This window comes from Pogona vitticeps, chromosome 4 (genome assembly GCF_051106095.1).
Source record: "Pogona vitticeps strain Pit_001003342236 chromosome 4, PviZW2.1, whole genome shotgun sequence".
Lineage (NCBI taxonomy): Eukaryota > Metazoa > Chordata > Lepidosauria > Squamata > Agamidae > Pogona > Pogona vitticeps.
In genome coordinates, this window is record NC_135786.1 from 160830101 (window position 1) to 160848170 (window position 18070).

General features: G+C 39.8%; 1 long non-coding RNA gene across 1 annotated transcript in view; it reads left to right on the forward strand.

Moving 5' to 3' along the window:
* LOC144589213 (uncharacterized) overlaps positions 1–17695 on the forward strand; it is a 242898-nt gene extending 225203 nt beyond the window's left edge. The window contains exon 2 of the long non-coding RNA XR_013545197.1: positions 6352–17695. This is a non-coding gene — a long non-coding RNA (uncharacterized LOC144589213). The remainder of the gene's footprint in view (positions 1–6351) is intronic.
* The last annotated feature ends 375 nt before the right edge of the window (positions 17696–18070 follow it).

The following is an 18070-nucleotide window of genomic DNA, read 5'->3' on the forward strand; positions in this document are numbered from 1 at the left end:
TTATTGTCAAAAAACACATTGTCCTGTTTCTGGAGTGGCAACTACATGCCTTCATGCCACAAACTAAGGTTGTGACTATTGATGTTTCTTGTTCCCATGGCTTTTTATAGGACATAGGTCTTTTCCTCTTCCCTCCATCAAGACTTCCTGACCAGCAAGATGTCTGCTGTTTCTTCCCATGAAATGTTGGGCACAATCCCTCAGCTACTGAACAAGAACTGACACCATTCTCCACAGGATCCCTTACCAGAAACTCTTGTCAGTTTCAGACTCATATGCTAACTAATAATTGAAATTGACTTGTGTGAGAACTTGAAATTGAGAAGACCAAAAGGACAGTACTTCAGGCACAAGCTGTGTAGGACTGTGAAACAATCTTGTGCAGGACATTGGTGAGAAGAGGGGGAAGTGCTCAGTATTTGTCTCTGCCGCTGATCCAGGAAATATGTTAGTCTTCATTGGGGTCCAGGAGGGATTCCCTGTTAGGATGAAATACCAAAGATCAGTGAGACTGAACAATTTGTTGAGTATTTGTTACATCCCTACCATGAATACTCTTATTACCCCTCTGCTTGGGTATCCAAGAATTCTGTTTAGCGAGACCAAAATCACTGTAATGGCTAAGAAGGGAAAGCTGAAAAGTATTTTCTTCTTCTTTCTTCTTGCCCCTGACTATGGAATAATAGTCAATGTTGTGTCACTTGATTGTGAATCAGACTTGTTCTGTCATTGGTCAGAACAGACAAAAAGGTTGGCCTTTGATGAGTACCAGCTGATCAACCACATATTTACCTGTATCTAATGATTTACTCTAAGACAGGTGTATTCAACCTGATGCCATCCAGGTGTTGGACTATATCTTCCACAAGCCCCAGCAGGATTGGCCCACAGTCAGGCTTAATATGAATTGTAGGACAGATTGCTTTTCTTCTTGTTTTTTTAAGTCCATATCCTATTCCATATGGTACAGTATTCCAATAACTGGTTTAAAAATCCCACCATATCTGTAACGTCTGTGTAATGCCGGCTTTCCAGACAATACAACTCTCAGCCTTAGGCACTCTTTTGCCCTCTGGATGGAAGGCATCTACTTCTCTTTGGTGAGGTCTAAAAAGGATTTCCCAATTTCCTGCAATGGTATGAGACTTCTGCTAGTGGTTATGTATCTGTGATGCTGCATTTACACATGCAAAGTGTCTTTTCACACTGCTGTTGTTGAATGACAAACTCGAACTCGTGAACCACTCCTTGAGGAGCACTGGCTAGGTTTCAACAAATCACAATGGACCACAGTCAAAGCGAGCAAATTTTGCACTGAATTGAAACAAACATTGCCATGATTGCAGGCTGTGGTGTATTCCCATAAACAATGGCTGAGTGTGATGTCTAGATTTAAAGAGCAAATTAGGAAGCAGTGACTCCATATATTGGTATTTATGTTCCCCGTGGGTCCCTCAAAATAGTCTGTCTTTCTCATTCAGCACAGAGAGATCTAAAAACACCAGTTCTTAAGCAACCCAGCCATTTTAGTGCACTGAGATGTTTCTCCTGGGGCCTGTTCTTGGCTCACATGGCACTCCCTTTATTATGGAATGAATCTTAACCTCATGGATTGGGACTTGTTTACATCTGGGCAAATGCACTCCATACATGGGATTTTGAAGCAGACACGTCCCTTTTGGAGAGTAGAAATGATGGTTAAGCTCCAATGTCTCTCTTCTATGTCTGCACATATTTAATTACTTTTCTCATATTTTATTTGAATGTTATCACATTAAGAATCTTTTCTAATTTTTTTTTTTAAATCTGGAAATGGTTTACCAAAAATTATCATGGGGAAGGAAGTGGATCATAAAGATTTTGTTCATTTTCTAAATAATCTATGATCAGTAGTATTCTTGTCAGTAAGAAGTATTATAATTATTATTTATTGGAATTGTCTGGTTACCTTATGCAGTCAGTATTCAGTACTCTGGTATTTCTGATTTTGTCACATGACTTTGCTTTCAATCACTTCCAATTTAATTTGGAAGCAAAGCCCTCAGTGCTGAGTTCCTCCCATATGCACAGCTGCTCTTTTACTTCCATTGCGCCATGCTTCACAAGTCAGAGCAGCTTGAGGTTGGACCATAGATTTCTTTTTCTGTCAAGCTGGTATCACAGACGAGAAAAAGCCATTAAGAAACATGTACACCTTTCCCTCTCTCTCTCTTCCTTTCATAGAAGGAGGGAAAGAAATAAGAACCCCTCCTCTTTGTATCATGATCATACACATATGGTTTGCTTTCACAGATCCCCCCCTCCTCTGTCAGGAGATGTTGCTGGTTTCAATTCTTTGTCTGCAGTGTTCACGACAGATGGTGTTTTAATAAAGTCCAGTAGGAATATTACTGTGAGTAAACAATCCAGGGCATGCCAATTTCATAATTGCTGGGTACCGACACAGCCTCTCTTACCTGCTGAATCCAAATTGGGAAGAAACCAACTGTGCCTGCACATACCTACTAGCCGTAGCCAAATTCGCAGCTGTGGTATACTCCAACATTGCGCTTCACCATGGAAGGTAAATTGCCGCTCCAATCAGGCTTCTTGGCACCGGGTGTGAAGAGCAACTGCCATCTGGCTTGCCATCAAAGCACGGTCACTGCATTTGGGAAAGATGAAATGACTTGCTTAAAAATAATATATATATATATCTTGACGAGATATATATATATATCTTGACAAGCAGAGAGATTGCTATCTCCACCATTACAGGTTCATTTTAAACTAAAATTCTTGGCTTTCCTTGAAGATGACAGAACTGGGATTTTCTGCTTTAAGTCATTCCCACGCCCTATGGGGGAAATGAGAGTCTAAACCTGTTATATGCTAATTAAGGATTCACACCCACATGACTTGTCAAAAAGATAAATCTTGCTCATTTGTTTTCATCATTAGCTGAGCTTTTAAAAAACATTTGCTTTTTTTTGCTTTTCAAAAAAAGTTTAAATAGTACCCCCTATGGTTTTGGCAAATCTACTCTTAACATGATATTGATTTAATAAAGCGTGTTCAGGTTTGTTTTCAGAAAATGCTTAGGTACCACCGGCAGCTAAAGGAATGCACACAGTGGCTGCTGGCTTTTCACATTGATATCAGAAAGAAGGGTCATGATAGGGATTTGGCATTGGGGCAGGGGTGGAGAATTTGCAGCTAAAGAAAATATATCCTAGGAAACATATCCTGTGCCAGAAGGATAGAAATAAGGTTTAGGTTGGATTGCATGTAATTAATATAATTTCCATATCATTTTCTTGACTGTGACAGGTGTCAAATGTGAATAGGCATGTTGGTTATTCTATATTGCCTATATTCAGTTTACCAGACAGGAGAAACGAAATCAAAAAGAGAAAGAAAGAAAAATAGAAGATTGATGAGTACTGTATATCACAAATACAGAGAGTGGGAATGAGAAAAGTGACAATTACGTGGGCTTCCTTTGGTCTATATCAGTCGTGATTTTTTCTTCATGCCATTTTAAGTGCAAATGCTTAGATTTTCTTTTGGGAGAAATAAGTGAAGGGATAGTAGATTCTATGTGTTTTAAGCTAACTGTCATCGGACATAGATGGAAATATGTCACAAAGAGAAGAGGGACTTTTAACTTTCTACAGAAATCAAGTTACATATGAAAACACTTCTACAGTAAACGTATTTTAAATGTTAACATTATTTGTTATCTGCCATGAAATTGCATTTATCTTATGGTGACCCTAATAGGGTTTTTAAGGTATGTGAGATATGTAAGGGGTGGTTTCACCTCTGACACTTAGTGAGTTTCCATGGGCAAACAGGGGTTTAAACACCAGCCTCCTGAGTCCTGGTCTGTCACGCTGTTCATGACACCACACTGGCTCACAACATTTCTCTGAAACAAAGGTTGTAGCAAAAATAGTATCTGAGGAGATCCTGGAAACCGACATATTCAATGGCAGCACTTTGGAGCGGCAACCTCCATTTCTGATTGCTTCCTTTTCTGAACTGCAGAGCTGAAAGGAAACCTATGGATGATCTAGTTCAGTCCCTGTCAAGGGGGCACGCTGGGGAATTTAACTCCCATGCTCTCGGAGCTATCCGGCAGTTCAACTAACTTTCCTAACTATTGGCATCCTCTTGCAATGACAGAAGACTTCTGCAGGTTTTTTTTAAAAAAGACTTAGAGAATCTATCATTTATTTTACAAATGTTTGTAAGCTCTTCTTTTACAGAAAAAGTTATGTTTTGGTAAAATGATTAAATATAATAAATAAAGAGAAATTTGGAATGTCAAATTAGCCGCCCCGAGTAGACGTTGTCTAGAGGGGCGGGGTAAAAATCGAATAAATAAATAAATAAATAAAATACAAAGACTGGGAAATTGACTTTGTCACATGCATCTGAAATAGTAGGCTACAACCCATAGAAATGTATGCCCAAATAAAACATGTTAGTCTTTCCATAGCCAAAAGACTTGTTATTTTAAGAAAACAGAAATACCTTAATGGACGCAATCAAATATTCAACTAAATTACTCAAAAGTGACACTACATTTTGAGAGGTTTACTTCCAGGGAAGTGGGTTTAGAATTGGTGCACCTTAAAGTACTTATGGAGATGGGTCAATTCAGCAAATGAAGGTGTGCCATTGAGTTTGCCAGACCTGAGCAATGCTGTTAATGATAGAATAGTTCAGCAGCCACTAACTCTTAGAGTCACTGTATGTGTGAAGCAACCTGATGGCACATAACAATAAAATACTTATTTTGGCCGTATTACATCATTTAACTATTAGACAAAGAAACAGGTCTTTCCAAGTTAAGAATTTAAAGTAGAGGTTTTCCTCTAGGACAGTGGTCCCCAGGTATTCTTGAAATTAAAGTCCCAGAAGCCTCCACTCCTAGCTGTGCCAACCAGTATTTCTGGGAATTTTAGTCTAATAACATGTAGAAAACCTTAGAGTACATCTCGACACCGCAGTCTACATTCATGCCAATCTTCTCTCACCGACGTGATTGAGAGGAAAGAGTGTGAAAACTGGACAATGTGTGAGGCCAGCTTCTACTACTGGCACAGCAAGTGAGCTGGAGTATATGTGTCATAAGGTGTGGGGCAAATGTAACTACCTAGGGTCTTCTTCATTCAGTTGCTGTGTGCTGCATGGTCCATTGTCACATAAGGATTTTGTAAGGCAAGCCAGTGTGAGTTAATGTTGCGCAAAGCAAAGTGTGCTGTTTTCATACTACCCCATAGTGCTTACAGCTCTCTCTGGGTGATTTACAATTTAATTAGGCAGGCTACATATTGCCCCCATCCCCAGAAAGCTGGGGATTCAGTTTACTAAACTTGGAAGGCTGGAAGGCTGAGTCAACCTTGAACCAGCTACCTCAGCCCATTGGAATCAAACTCAGATTGTGAGGAGAGTCTTGACTGCAGTATTGAATTTTAACCACTGTGTTACAAGGCACTTCATGCAATGCTTAAAATTGGGGATTCCAGGTTCCACAAGCAGAAGAGAGCCCTAGAGGAACTCCCTACCTGCCATCAATTATTCTTTATCTTATCTGTTTTGGTAACCCTTCTCTGAAAGGGAAGTGGAAGAAAAAACATGCATTCAGCATAACACGAGGTTGATAGATTTCTTTGCCAGGAAAGTATTCTTGACAGGCTAAATGGCAGTTTACTCAATTTCACTTCATTATATTTAATTAAGAAATCTTGCCACACCTATAGCACTAAATTGCAATGCTGTAATTATTGTTACAGGCATAGGTCTGAATTAATGTCTTTTATGTATGGAAATGTGAAGCTTTGCACATGGATGTTATCAAAAGTGCATCATTTATTTTGAAATGCTGCATGCTAATTTAGGTGCAGGGTATGTGCACCTCTTTCAAACAGATCCCTTTCATTTGTAGATTTATTCTCAAATAACTGTACCAAATGAAGATGGCAACTGTGGAAGCATGTCTTGGTTTGTAACATATAATTCCAGATCCCAAAAATCCATAGTCCAGGGGAACTGCTGATTTACTCTCTCACAACCAAGGATATCTAATATAAAAATTCCAGTTATATTCTCTTGTTCTTCCATTAGCAATGTATGGAAGTGAGAGTTGGACCACAAAGAAGGCTAACCGCCGAAGAATTGATGCTTTCAAATTGTGGTGCTGGAGGAGACTCTAGAGCAGTGGTCCCCAACCTTGGGCCTCCAGATGTTCTTGGACTTCAACTCCCAGAAATCCTGGCCAGCAGAGGTGATGGTGAAGGCTTCTGGGAGTTGTAGTCCAAGAACATCTGGAGGCTCAAGGTTGGGGACCACTGCTCTAGAGAGTCCCCTGGACTGCAAAGAGAACAAACCTATCCATTTGAAGGAAATCAACCCTGAGTGCTCACTGGAAGGACAGATCCTGAAGCTGAGGCTCCAATACTTTGGCCATCTCATGAGAAGAGAAGACTCCCTGGAAAAAAACGCTGATGTTAGGAAAGTGTGAAGGCAGGAGGAGAAGAGGACGACAGAGGACAAGATGGTTGGACAGTGTCATCGAAGCTACCAACATGAATTTGACCCAACTCCAGGAGGCAGTGGAAGACAGGAGGGCCTGGCGTGCTCTGGTCCATGGGGTTATGAAGAGTCGGACACGACTTAACAGCTAAACAACAATAAGGCCATAAAGTCTAACTTCCTGCTCAGTGCAGGAATCCAAGTCAAACTATATCTGACAGATGGCTGTCTAATTCTCTCTTGTGTGAATTGCCTACTTTTCAATCAGTATTAATAATTTCATGCCAGCATGAGGAAGCCCTAGTCAGAAACAGCTTTTGTACTGATCACAACTTAAAGGCTGGCTCAAGACTTTTTCTTTTTCCTGAGGCAAAGGTGGAAGAGTGCCTCTTCCCACATATAGCGGCAAACCAGAATGGTGACTGTATCTTACCATGGTATGAGTAAGTGAGCAACATTCTTTATTGCATCTAAGGCATTGGAGTGGTTGAGGGGCCCTAGGTAGGCTGTGCCCTTCAACAGAGGAGAATGGCACAGGAGAAACAGCTAGGGAGATGGGAGCCCTGCCCACCATATCTGCCATCTGAGACAATCATCTCACCTACTTAATGGTAGGACTAGCCTTGGTCATGACTGCTGAAGGGCCTGTGGACTGTCTCCATGTACAGGAAGGTTCCCAGTGTGTTTCCTTGAAGCAATCTTGTATTCACTATCACAGAAAGAAAAAAAAAGAATAATAATCCAGAATTCATTTGCTAACTAGCTCTTAAAAATGTCCTGATCTTCATTATGTGAATGGTAGAAGGGTATAGGCTAGTGTATTAACCTGAAAATCTCTATCCAGGAACATTTAAGTTGTGCAGAAGTTTGACTTAATCTGAGTAGATAGCATTGGTAAAAAAAAAAAACCACAACCCACTATGATCACACATGTATCTGGAGATTTGGAGTGCTGCTGAAAGTATACTCATTGTTACTCTAATCATGCATAATAACTACAAGAATGTATTCAAATACATTGCTTTATTTTATTTTATTTAACTGTCATGTCAGCTGTCCTTTTTCCTACCTACAAACTCCTGCTGTTAAGGGTGCCCCAACTAAATGGATTCCATTGGCTCCAGTAGCAGAGGTAGCAAAAACTAACACTCTCGCTTTCTTTTACATGGAAAAGCAAGCAATGTGGAACACACATGTCTTCTACGCAAGGCTAACCACAATCTGGGAAAGTCTCCCAGAAGCACCAATAGTTGGTGTACAAATGAGATGTAAGCAGTTTGACTCTGACAGATGCAGGAGTGGGTGGAGTGCAGCCCATATTGGGTCTTAGGAAGGAATTTGGCCCCTGGACCTGAAGAAGGTTCCCACCCAGGTCTGAACCAGTTTAAACGGAGCAGAAACCCAGCCAAAGAGAAATAGCAAGGATGAGTTATTTGTTTGACAAAAATGGAACTGTTTTGGAAATTCTGTTTCAGCTCTTGAAAATATGACAACATTGGCCTTTGTTACCCTGAAAGTAGTATGTTGAGAACAATAGCATTACTTTTAATGTGTCACTTCCATGCTCTGTTTATTTGCTACATGTCTGTCCCATGCTCCATCCATGGGGCTTAAGGTGGTATACACAGGAGCTCCTAGTTGGCTTCCCATCCAGCCACTGCATTGTGTGTCTTGAGTTCATTCTATGAACTATGAGAAAGCACCATTTTTCACTGTGTTGTAATGTCAGCTCAGTAAACACTGCAGAACTCAATCAAGACAAACTGTTTTCAGTAATTTGTGAACAATGGTTATTCTTCATCAGTGCTTTGTGAGAAAGTTGGGTGGCTGCTGCCCTCATTTGGTGCACACATCAGGAGAAGTCTCCCTCTTAATCTGAGAAGAGGACAAGGCAATGAACTGTCACTGAAAATAGAAATCTCGTGTCAAATTCTCTGTCTCTCACCACACACAAACTCCATCTGTAGCAGTTAGTTACATAAATCTGGTGAGAGGAGGAGGCTTCTGCAGCTGGCTTCCATTTTTAGTAGAAGCTCCATGTCTGTTGCTAACATGATCTAGTTCTGTTTTTGTAAGTAAGCCCCAAAAAGAATATTCCCGTTTTGGACTACAACTCTCATATTCCCCAGCCAACCTGACTAATGGGATTCATAGTAAAAAAATAACAATTCTATAGTATGTTCTCCAATGTTCACAAAACTGCAGAGGCCAAAGGTATACTCAGGACAGGAACCAGCCTATTTTGCGCCATAGGAAAAGCTTAGCAATATGTCCATGTCAAATATTTGGCTAGCTTTCTTTTCCTTTCCTTTTCAAAATGTCCCAGCAATGTATGCTTGTCCTTGTCCCTAAAATCCGGGATGCTTCGGCAGTACCTTTTCTACAGAGAACCCAGCACACTGACACCACAATGACAGGAGTACACATTCAGTAGAACATCAGTCAAGTCACATTAAGCCCTATCACATCACATCAGCTGACATGACTGACAGAACCTGACGTCGCATGTCACAGTGGGAAATATTGCTCAGCGCTGAGAGTCATACAGACACGCTTCCCAGCAAAATAGGATGAAAATGAAATCAGAGAGGCTTGTTCTTCAGAGCTGCCGATAATGAAAATCTTGCCTTTCTACTCATATCCACCAAATGGTGAATAGTGTGGGCGCAATTCACTCGTGCAATATTTACTTTTTAATTCTAAAAAACTATATGTTATTGTATTATCAAGCATTCCCATACACCAGGATTTATTTTGCTCCCAGATGAGCATGTGTACAAGGACTGAAACCACGCAGAATCAAAGTTTCTATGGATACCCCTGTATTTGTTATGAGGGTAACTGAAAGGAATGGGATTAAAAAGATGAGTGGTGGTGCTGAGGTCTGAGCAGGTGTGTATTAAAGCACGATACAAGAAAAATTGAGAGCTGCCACCAGACATGGTATCTCAGAGCCAGGATAGTTCCATGCTTATATTCAGATGTTACAATACTAGGCCTAGCAAAAGTTCGTTTTTGAATCGCAGCTGACAGAACCTAACTACCATGCATAGGGTTTTTTTTACCTTGTTTTACATCAAATTAATCCTTGTTCCAGTCTATATAGATATCAAAGTGAGCAACTTCTTGGTGTCCACGGGCCAGTTTTTCTCCCCAGATCCATAGTCCCCTTCCTACTGCTGAAGCTTGGTCTCGATAGAGGGAGAAAATATTTCAAGGGGACATGTTGCTTTTTTGCTGGCTTCTTTATGGTGCTTTGGTGATAACTGCAAGCCATTTAAGCAGGCGGAGTGTTTTCCTGAAATTGTTTAACCCCCCCCCCCCTTTGCTGGTTTCCATTGACCTTCAGCCCTAGAGGCTGAGGCTTGATTCCCCATTGTGCATCCTTGAAGAAGAGACAGCCTGCGTAGCCTTGCATGGCCAGTCCCAGATGCCCAGTCCCACAGTTCCCCCCGGGGGAAAGGGAATGGTAAAACCACTTCTGAATACTTCATACCTAGAATACTTTGAAAAGGGTTACTATAAGTTGGATTTGATTTGACAACATGTAATTATTTGGCAGGTGTAAAACGGCCTTGGGAACATGTAGTTGACAGCTCCATACTGTTGATTTATGTGTAAAAAGGTGCTGGATATCTTTCCCCACTTTTCTGCAATAATTTACTTTGATACAATTGAACTACACTACTTCATTTAAGGAAACAATACCTTAGTTCCTTTGATTATCCCTTTGGTGAACTGTTTTCTTAAATAAGTTCAACCTTCTTCTTGTAAGTACTATTTTCAAATAATTACCAGCAGTATGGATGATCTGTGTTCAGAAAAAGGCATTCTTGTGAACCATGCATGAGGAATTTGAAACAAAGTATTAAGCATTTTTTAAAAAATGACTTTTGTGTAGTGTTTTCCTCTTCCTTCCTTATTCTATCCCCCTTTCATACATACATTTAAAGTACGTTTTTAAAGCTAGTAGAAAGGGACTGTCCTGTTTTTGTTCTGATGTCAGCTGTTCTGGGGGCATTTTGACCAATGAGTAACTTAAAAATGCTTAAAACAAACAAATAATAATTAAATATATTAATTTTTTTAAAGGCCTGGGACTTTAAAAACTAAACTAAAACTTAATGTCACAAAACTAACAATTTGGACTGTTAGCTAGGATATTTAAAAAGTTCTGCTTTAAGAGCTTCTTTTCAGCTTTTCCTTGTTAAAACAAGGAAATTGCTCTATTGCAAATTGTATGACTGCAAAATGCTGTCAGTGAAATGAGGAAAATGTGGTCCAATCAAACTGCACCAACAGTATGACCACACCAATGTAAGACAGCATCATATCATGATCCAAAACATTGCCAACAGATACGATTGTGTTAGTGAATCTGAAAATAATTTTTTACTGTGACCATCCAACGCTACAAGCAAGCCTGCCAGGTTCTCATTCATAGTAGTTTTGGTAATCCTTTAATTTATTTTTTGCTTCATATGCTGGCACATTCATCAGTAGGAATATCATTTGTGTGATGACTAGTAATTTAAAAAGTTTTGTCCTGGCAGGGCTAGCTAGTTATTGCAGTCATGATTAGGTAATGATTTTCCCATGTACCTAAAGCAATCTGGAAAACCTATTCCAGACTGTCCAGCATGACTATGGAAGAGATGAGCTGTAAGGAGGGGAAGACCATCAAGGGCAAGGACTACACTGAATACCGAAATCGCCCACTACATAGCTCAGTGGTTTAGGGATCTGGCTGCAGAGCCAGAGGCTGGGTGTTCGATTTCCCACTGTGCCTCCTTGATAGAGATGGACTTGATGATCCATAGGATCCCTTCCAGCTCTGCAGTTCTAAGAAGGTTATGTATGAAGTGCCCTGGGAATTATTTCCATTGGAGAAGGGGGAAGGGGGAACAAGACATGGTGCTTTCCCAGCTAGTTGTTTCTCCCTGGAACCCTCCACTTTCTAGTATCCCTGTCAGGCTTCAGATTATTTTTTGTGAGATAAACATGGGTCAGCCCAACACTGTTTAATGTGTTCAGAGCACTGACACAGCATTAGATGAGTGCAGAGATGAACAAGCAAAGTCTAACACCAATGTCAGGGTACTCTATGCCCCTCAACATGCACTATGGGAGATGCTGTACTTTGTTACAGGTAGCCGCATTTGGTTGCATTTCGCTTTTACTGTGAATGTGTACTATAACTGTTTGGGTGTAAAAAGTGGAGGAAATTGCCTTTTCTTTAAAATCCTTGTTTTACCCACGTCAATTCTAAAACCTGGCAAGAAAATCATGATGTATTGGGTAAAATAAATAATTAAAATAAAAATTATAAATGGCATTTGCCCCATAAGTGAAATGATGAGGGGAAATCTAGAGAACCACTTTAAATATGCTAAATAACTCAGGTAATAGCATACTCACAGAGTCACAAGCCTTCCCAAAAAATTATTTGCTCCACTGATTTCAGATGGATTGAATCCTTTAACTGGCATACACAGCATGCAACCCACTGAGCAGAACTGAAGTTTCATAACTGGGTATTACAATCCGTGGGTTCTAGCCATTCCAGGATGGCAATAAATAAACATAAGGTTTGTCAAGGTCCCTTTAAACTGCCATGAAGGAATAAGTGGGATTATATCAAGCAATTCATGTCTGGCAGATAGATTTTTGTTCTATGGGGTGTTTACTAGTTTTGCATCTTCTCTCTGTATCAAGAGCATAAAAAAAATTCAGGCTTTGAACAGCAACTACAATAGCAACTAAGAGTTTTAGTCCACCAAAAATTATTCGTTTGAACTCCGCTATATCCCTGGGAAATTATGTACTGAATTAAGCAAGTGGCAAAGATAAAGGTTAAACTTCAGTGCAGTTCTATTTGCAAAAGAAAGAGAAATGTTATTTGGAGCTAACACCACAGCAACCTCACCTCAGAACTGGTGAAATGAGGTATGTAACAAATGTCTAGAGAGAAAGGATGTTGTTAGGAGTGACATACATCAATGATGAGGGAAGAAGTAAGTTTCCACTGGCATGTCTCCTATCGCCATGTGTCTCCCTTCGTTTATGCTTCAGATATAATCTATAAAGTAACCACTCATCTGTTTGGTTCTGGGCAGGACAGGGCTCTATATGAGTTAGACCTCAAATTTAGCTTGTCATTTGGTTTCTCAAAAGGATATATGATTTATGCTTATGGTAAAATACTTGAAATGTCATTGAAGAGGAAAACAAATGGCACTCAGCTTTCAGACTGAGAAAGAGAGAGAGAGAGAGAGAGAGAGGGAAGGAATAAAATTGGGGGGGGGGGAGGTGGAACTTTGAAAAAGACATCTTTGTCTTCTCATGCTTGGAGTCATATATTTTAATCCTAATTGTAAAAATTATCTGTCTCATAGCATGTCTCTTCCAGTCTTTTCCTTCAAGGAAATCCATCAGCTGCGCTAATGATGACACTGGATTTTAATGTATACATGAATATACATTAAACATTTAAGTTATAATATTTTAACATGACATAAGAGGTGAATAATAACAATGTTTTATATATGAAGTAAAAACATATTTTATGTTGGAAATGGTTAGAATGCTTGGCAAGTGACTTATATCCATAACAATTTCATTTAAATATTGCTTTTGCATCCCATCTATCTTAGATGCAATTTTATGGATCCTTTTAAAAAATTCATTTTGGTATGACCTCTTCGAGACTGCAGCTTAGTGCCTCTAGCCTCCAGATTCAATTGCACTTGTACTTGTTCCTGTTCAATTACATTTCAAAGTGCAGAAGCCAGTAAGTGCCCAGACATGAACTGCATTTACTATTCTGGGACTCTTCACAAATTATAACTTGCATTCGGTTATGCACGGTAATGCAGGCAAAAAGCCGAAAGGAAATCCATCACTTCGTTCACAATGATGGCCTGACTGATTTGACTTCGAGCTTGTACAGTCTGGAAAATATACCTCTGTGAGTCACAGCAGTCTGAAAATCTGCCCAGTCAATATGAGTTTTGAAAACGTATGGAGACTGTGGAACCTTGCTTTTCCTTATTGGTGCAGCGTTTGGATATCTTAGACATTCTCACCCTCTCACTTCCTTTGGGCTATGTCCATCCTCTGCGATTCTTTTCTTTGAATGTTTTTGCTGGAGGATATTGAGAGATGACTTTTCAGGTTCTTCCTTCTACCTAAGCATCCTTACAATTTGTCCCCTTTAGAACAGCATGGGAAGCAGTGTGAGGTCTTCAGGGACAACCAGTGAAAATGTCCTCCATCTTTTTTGGCAGCAGGCTCTCCTCTGGTCTGTTAAAAGCAAAAGTGTGCTGCTTATATACCGCCCCATAGCGCTTCAAGCACTCTCTGGGCGGTTTACAAGTTAATTATGCAGGCTACACATTGCCCCCCCCCCCACAGCGAGCTGGGTACTCATTTTACCGAACTCGGAAGGATAGAAGGCTGAGTCAACCTTGAGCCGCTACCTGGGATTGAACCCCAGGTCGTGAACACAGTTTTGGCTGCAGTACAGCAGTTTAACCACTGCGCCATGAGGCTCAGTTCTGGCATCATCCCATGGTTATGCTCCATGTTCTTTTCTTCAAAGAAAAGGGACTTATCTGAAGTGAATCTAAAATCATGGAATGTGCTCCCAGGGATAATCCTGTGCTCTGAGTCTCTTAATGCTTCTTGTGACCAGTTCAGGGCATTTCCATTTCTGAGAGATGCGAATAATTGTAAGTGATCAATAATGAAATACAATAAAACTTTCTGGCCTCCTATAATTTAAAGCACAGGTATCATGTGTAAGAATTGGGGTACCAATACTTATAGCAGATGATCTGAACCACAGGGGGTGGTATATTTTTCCTGCATGCCTCTGTGAGATGTAAGTGTAGGCTGCTATTCTTAGGTCTCTATTGGTTTCCTTTCTCTTTTTCTGAGGACTTCTCCTCTTCCTACCTAGAGAGAGAGGGAGACAGCAAGAAAGAGCAAGAGAGAGCAAGAGAGACTTCATGTGGCCTTTCCACAATGGGTGATGATGAGACTTGTGTGCATAGAAACCAGCTTTAAAAGCTTCTGCAAGTAAGATTAGGGCTTTCTCTTACACTCCCCCTGAGTAATACATTTTTTGGGGTATTTTTATCCAATATAGAGCTTCCAGAATTCTCTCTGTTGTTCAGGACTCTTCAGTTCACTACTGGCTTGCTATATTCTGCTAGCATAAATACCAAATATTCCTAAAATAAGAAAAGATTATGCAGATCCTTTACAGAAAGGCAACTGCTGCCCACATGGAGAAGATGGTGGCTTGTGGTTCTGAACTTCTTACTGCTGCAGCACAAAATAGGCCCACATCCCTAACCTTAAGTGCTTTTTGTGGAAATAATGGAAAACCTGTGAACATATTTATTTAAGATCAGAACTTGCAGAAAGTATTATTGCTATTATTATTGCTATTAACTGTTAAACTATAGTTTCTTTTTCTTTTTTTTTAAATGGATCAGATGAGAATGACATACTGTACTCGTACAAATAAAAGCAGACTAGTTATCGTTGTAATGAGAAACATCAGCAAAATTGTGTGTGAAAAACAAGATTGCCAACAACTTCTGTGTAGTTGTTACCATACTTTGATTAAAATGTAATGGTGGGGTTGCAGAAGGGTGACATTTTACCAAAGATAATAAGGATATGTAGAAGATATCTTTCATTCACAAATTCACGTAGATCTATGAAGCCAAAGAAATTGGAGGCAGCTAGCTGAATCCCTCACACAAAGGGATGAATGGAATGCCGCTCTTCTTAGAATGGCTTTAGAAAAGCAATTTTCATAGCTGTATTTCAGCAAAAATTGATTTCCAGATTAGAACACAGAGTGCAATAACCAACTTATTTAACTTTAAATAAGAACTCCATGAGTATCTACCAGCCTATGGCTGGCATAATATAGTAATATGACATTAGTGTTCATAATGTCACGTTACTATATTATGCTATATAAGCCTTAATAATGCTTATTTTCTGTACCAAAATCACTTCTCAGCATTTTAAATACAGTACACCTGCAATTAGGGTATATAGAGAGCATGAGAAACGTTGTGATAGTAGCTTTAAAGAAACTCAGTGTTTAATGGTGATAAAAAGCAACCTGCCATAGTCTTTGTTGTCCTCTTCCTCTTCATCCTCCCTTTATCCTGTTAGATCTTCCTGAACAGCAGAAATGGCAGGGGCTTTAGTAGTTGGGAAGGGAGGGTGGAAGATGCTGAGCAGGTGCCCATGATTCAAAGTAGGTGTCACTGAGTAGGTGTCAGTGCTCGAAGGACTCTACCACCTGAGGCAACTGCCTCACATAGCCAGTGGTCAGGCTGGCCTTGCTTAGAGGTTAACAGGTTATCAGCTGCTTATGCATACTCCTAGTCCTGAGATGAAAGCCAACGGCAGAGCTGCAAGGTTTCTAGAAGCTACTAGAACATATAAACAAGGCAGGCAGAAGAGGGGCAAGGAGAAGGGAGCACAATTTACGCCTTATCTCAGAACTGAGGTGTGAGGACTTGGGTGAGGCTACATGTGTGCTTCATTCAGCACTCATTTAGGCCTTCATGAATTCAGGGCTAGTGGCTCCACACATAGAGAAGAAATTGGCATAATAAAAATGAATGAATGAATGACCCACTCACAGATGTCATGAAATGGTTATATTCTTGTTTTTAGCTTAGTTTAGGAATAGACAGTATCCTCCCAAGTGTATTCTAAGTTGATATAGTCATAGAAAGAACAGTCTGGTGCATCCTCCTGAAAATATGAAATGGCCTTTGCTGTTATAACAATAGAATATCTAAATCACTGAAGGTACACCTCAGTAGCTTTATTTTATTTTATTTTTTCGAGCAATTTTTCCCACTAGGAAAAAAACAGGAATCTAAAGCAAAGCTGTGTGGGAGTTGACCACGGATTACTCCACAGGAAGTGGGAGTGGTAGTCGTGGTTGCCGTTGCCATTATCATAGGTTTAACTCTTGACTGAGCCAATGAATTTAAACACTGTGGAACTGAACTCCCACCCCGACTTCCCTTGCTTTTGTGAATAATTTATGCTTTGGAATGGTTTCACCACAGACTGTTCCTCCAGCCATTAAACTGAAATAGAACTACAGGAAATGGGACACCAAAAGAGAAGGTCAATCTATGGAAATACTGCTATTGCTTTTACACCATTATTAACACTTCCTGACACACAGTGCTTAGAATGGGGAAAAGCTAATCTGCCGACTCAAAATGATATGGTGATATAAGAATTGTTTCAAATATGTGCACAGGAGGTGAATATCATTAGAAGGAGCCGGAAGTAAGAATACAGCATGGAAACCAAGAGAGCAACAGAAATGGGATCCCGACAGGGAGAGAGCTATGGCCCAAGAGAACAAATTTTCCACAGGCTGCCTGTGAGATCTTCTGTCTGGAATCTACAGGGGGCCACTGTTACACAACATCAGCGTATCCACATTACATATCATCATGCTGTTGGTGTCTGAAGAACCGCCAGTGAAATTTGTCTTTAATTTGAAGAAGAATTTACTAGGCTGAAATGTTAAAGTGAAAAAAATAATACTTGTTTCTCTTTGAACATACTGCTGCAACATATACTAAGCGCTTGTCTATTTGAAGCACATTTGACACTCAGAACATATTTATGTCGCTCTTGTTTTCATGCTGAATTGCTGCCATTGCTCTGTAGAGATGTTTTGGAAAAAAGCCTTTTCAATCAAAGGATTCAAAAATAACCTTGCTCTTTAAGATTTTTAAATTTGTTTATCAAGACTTCCCCAAGAAGATGTGAGCTATCATAGAATTTTTTTTTTAAATTGAGGTTGTCAGTAGATTGACATGGGTACAAACTGAAGCTTAAATCTGCCAGGCTCATTCTTATTTGTTATTGCAGTCTTATTTTCCACAGAGCTATAAGCTTTAAGACTGCAATAACAAATAAGGTAAATAAAACTATTACTGATAATTTTTTAAAAAATCTTATTTTAAAAATTTATTATTTGATTTATACTCTGCCTTTCAATTCAACAGAATTCACTGGCTGACTTGATTTTTAAAAAAATGTAGCAACATTTAACAAAACAATAAAGGAGAGGCTAGTTGTGAAAGTATTCCCCCTTGCAAAAAACAAACAACCCCCCCCCAAAAAAAACACAATACAAAACAAAACAAAAACAAACGAACGCTGTCCTCCAAATGAAAAGGGTCTTTGCTTGCCATTTGAGGGTGAAACTACATAATGTTTTAAATGAGCTGTGACCCCCTCCCAACGTTTGTTGATAACTCAAAAATACATTCAAGGCCTGAAAGGTATTGGGACCCTTGCATGGATGTGGCAGACTTGATTGCCCCCCCCCCCCTTTGCCTCTACACTACAGTCCTAGTCTAGATGACCATCCTTCTCCACGGGTGCAGTTGGCATTGTCAAAATGTGCTCCAATTGTTTCAATGGATAATAATATTAATTCTGTGCCGTCAAGTTGATGCTGATTTATAGAGATTCCTTT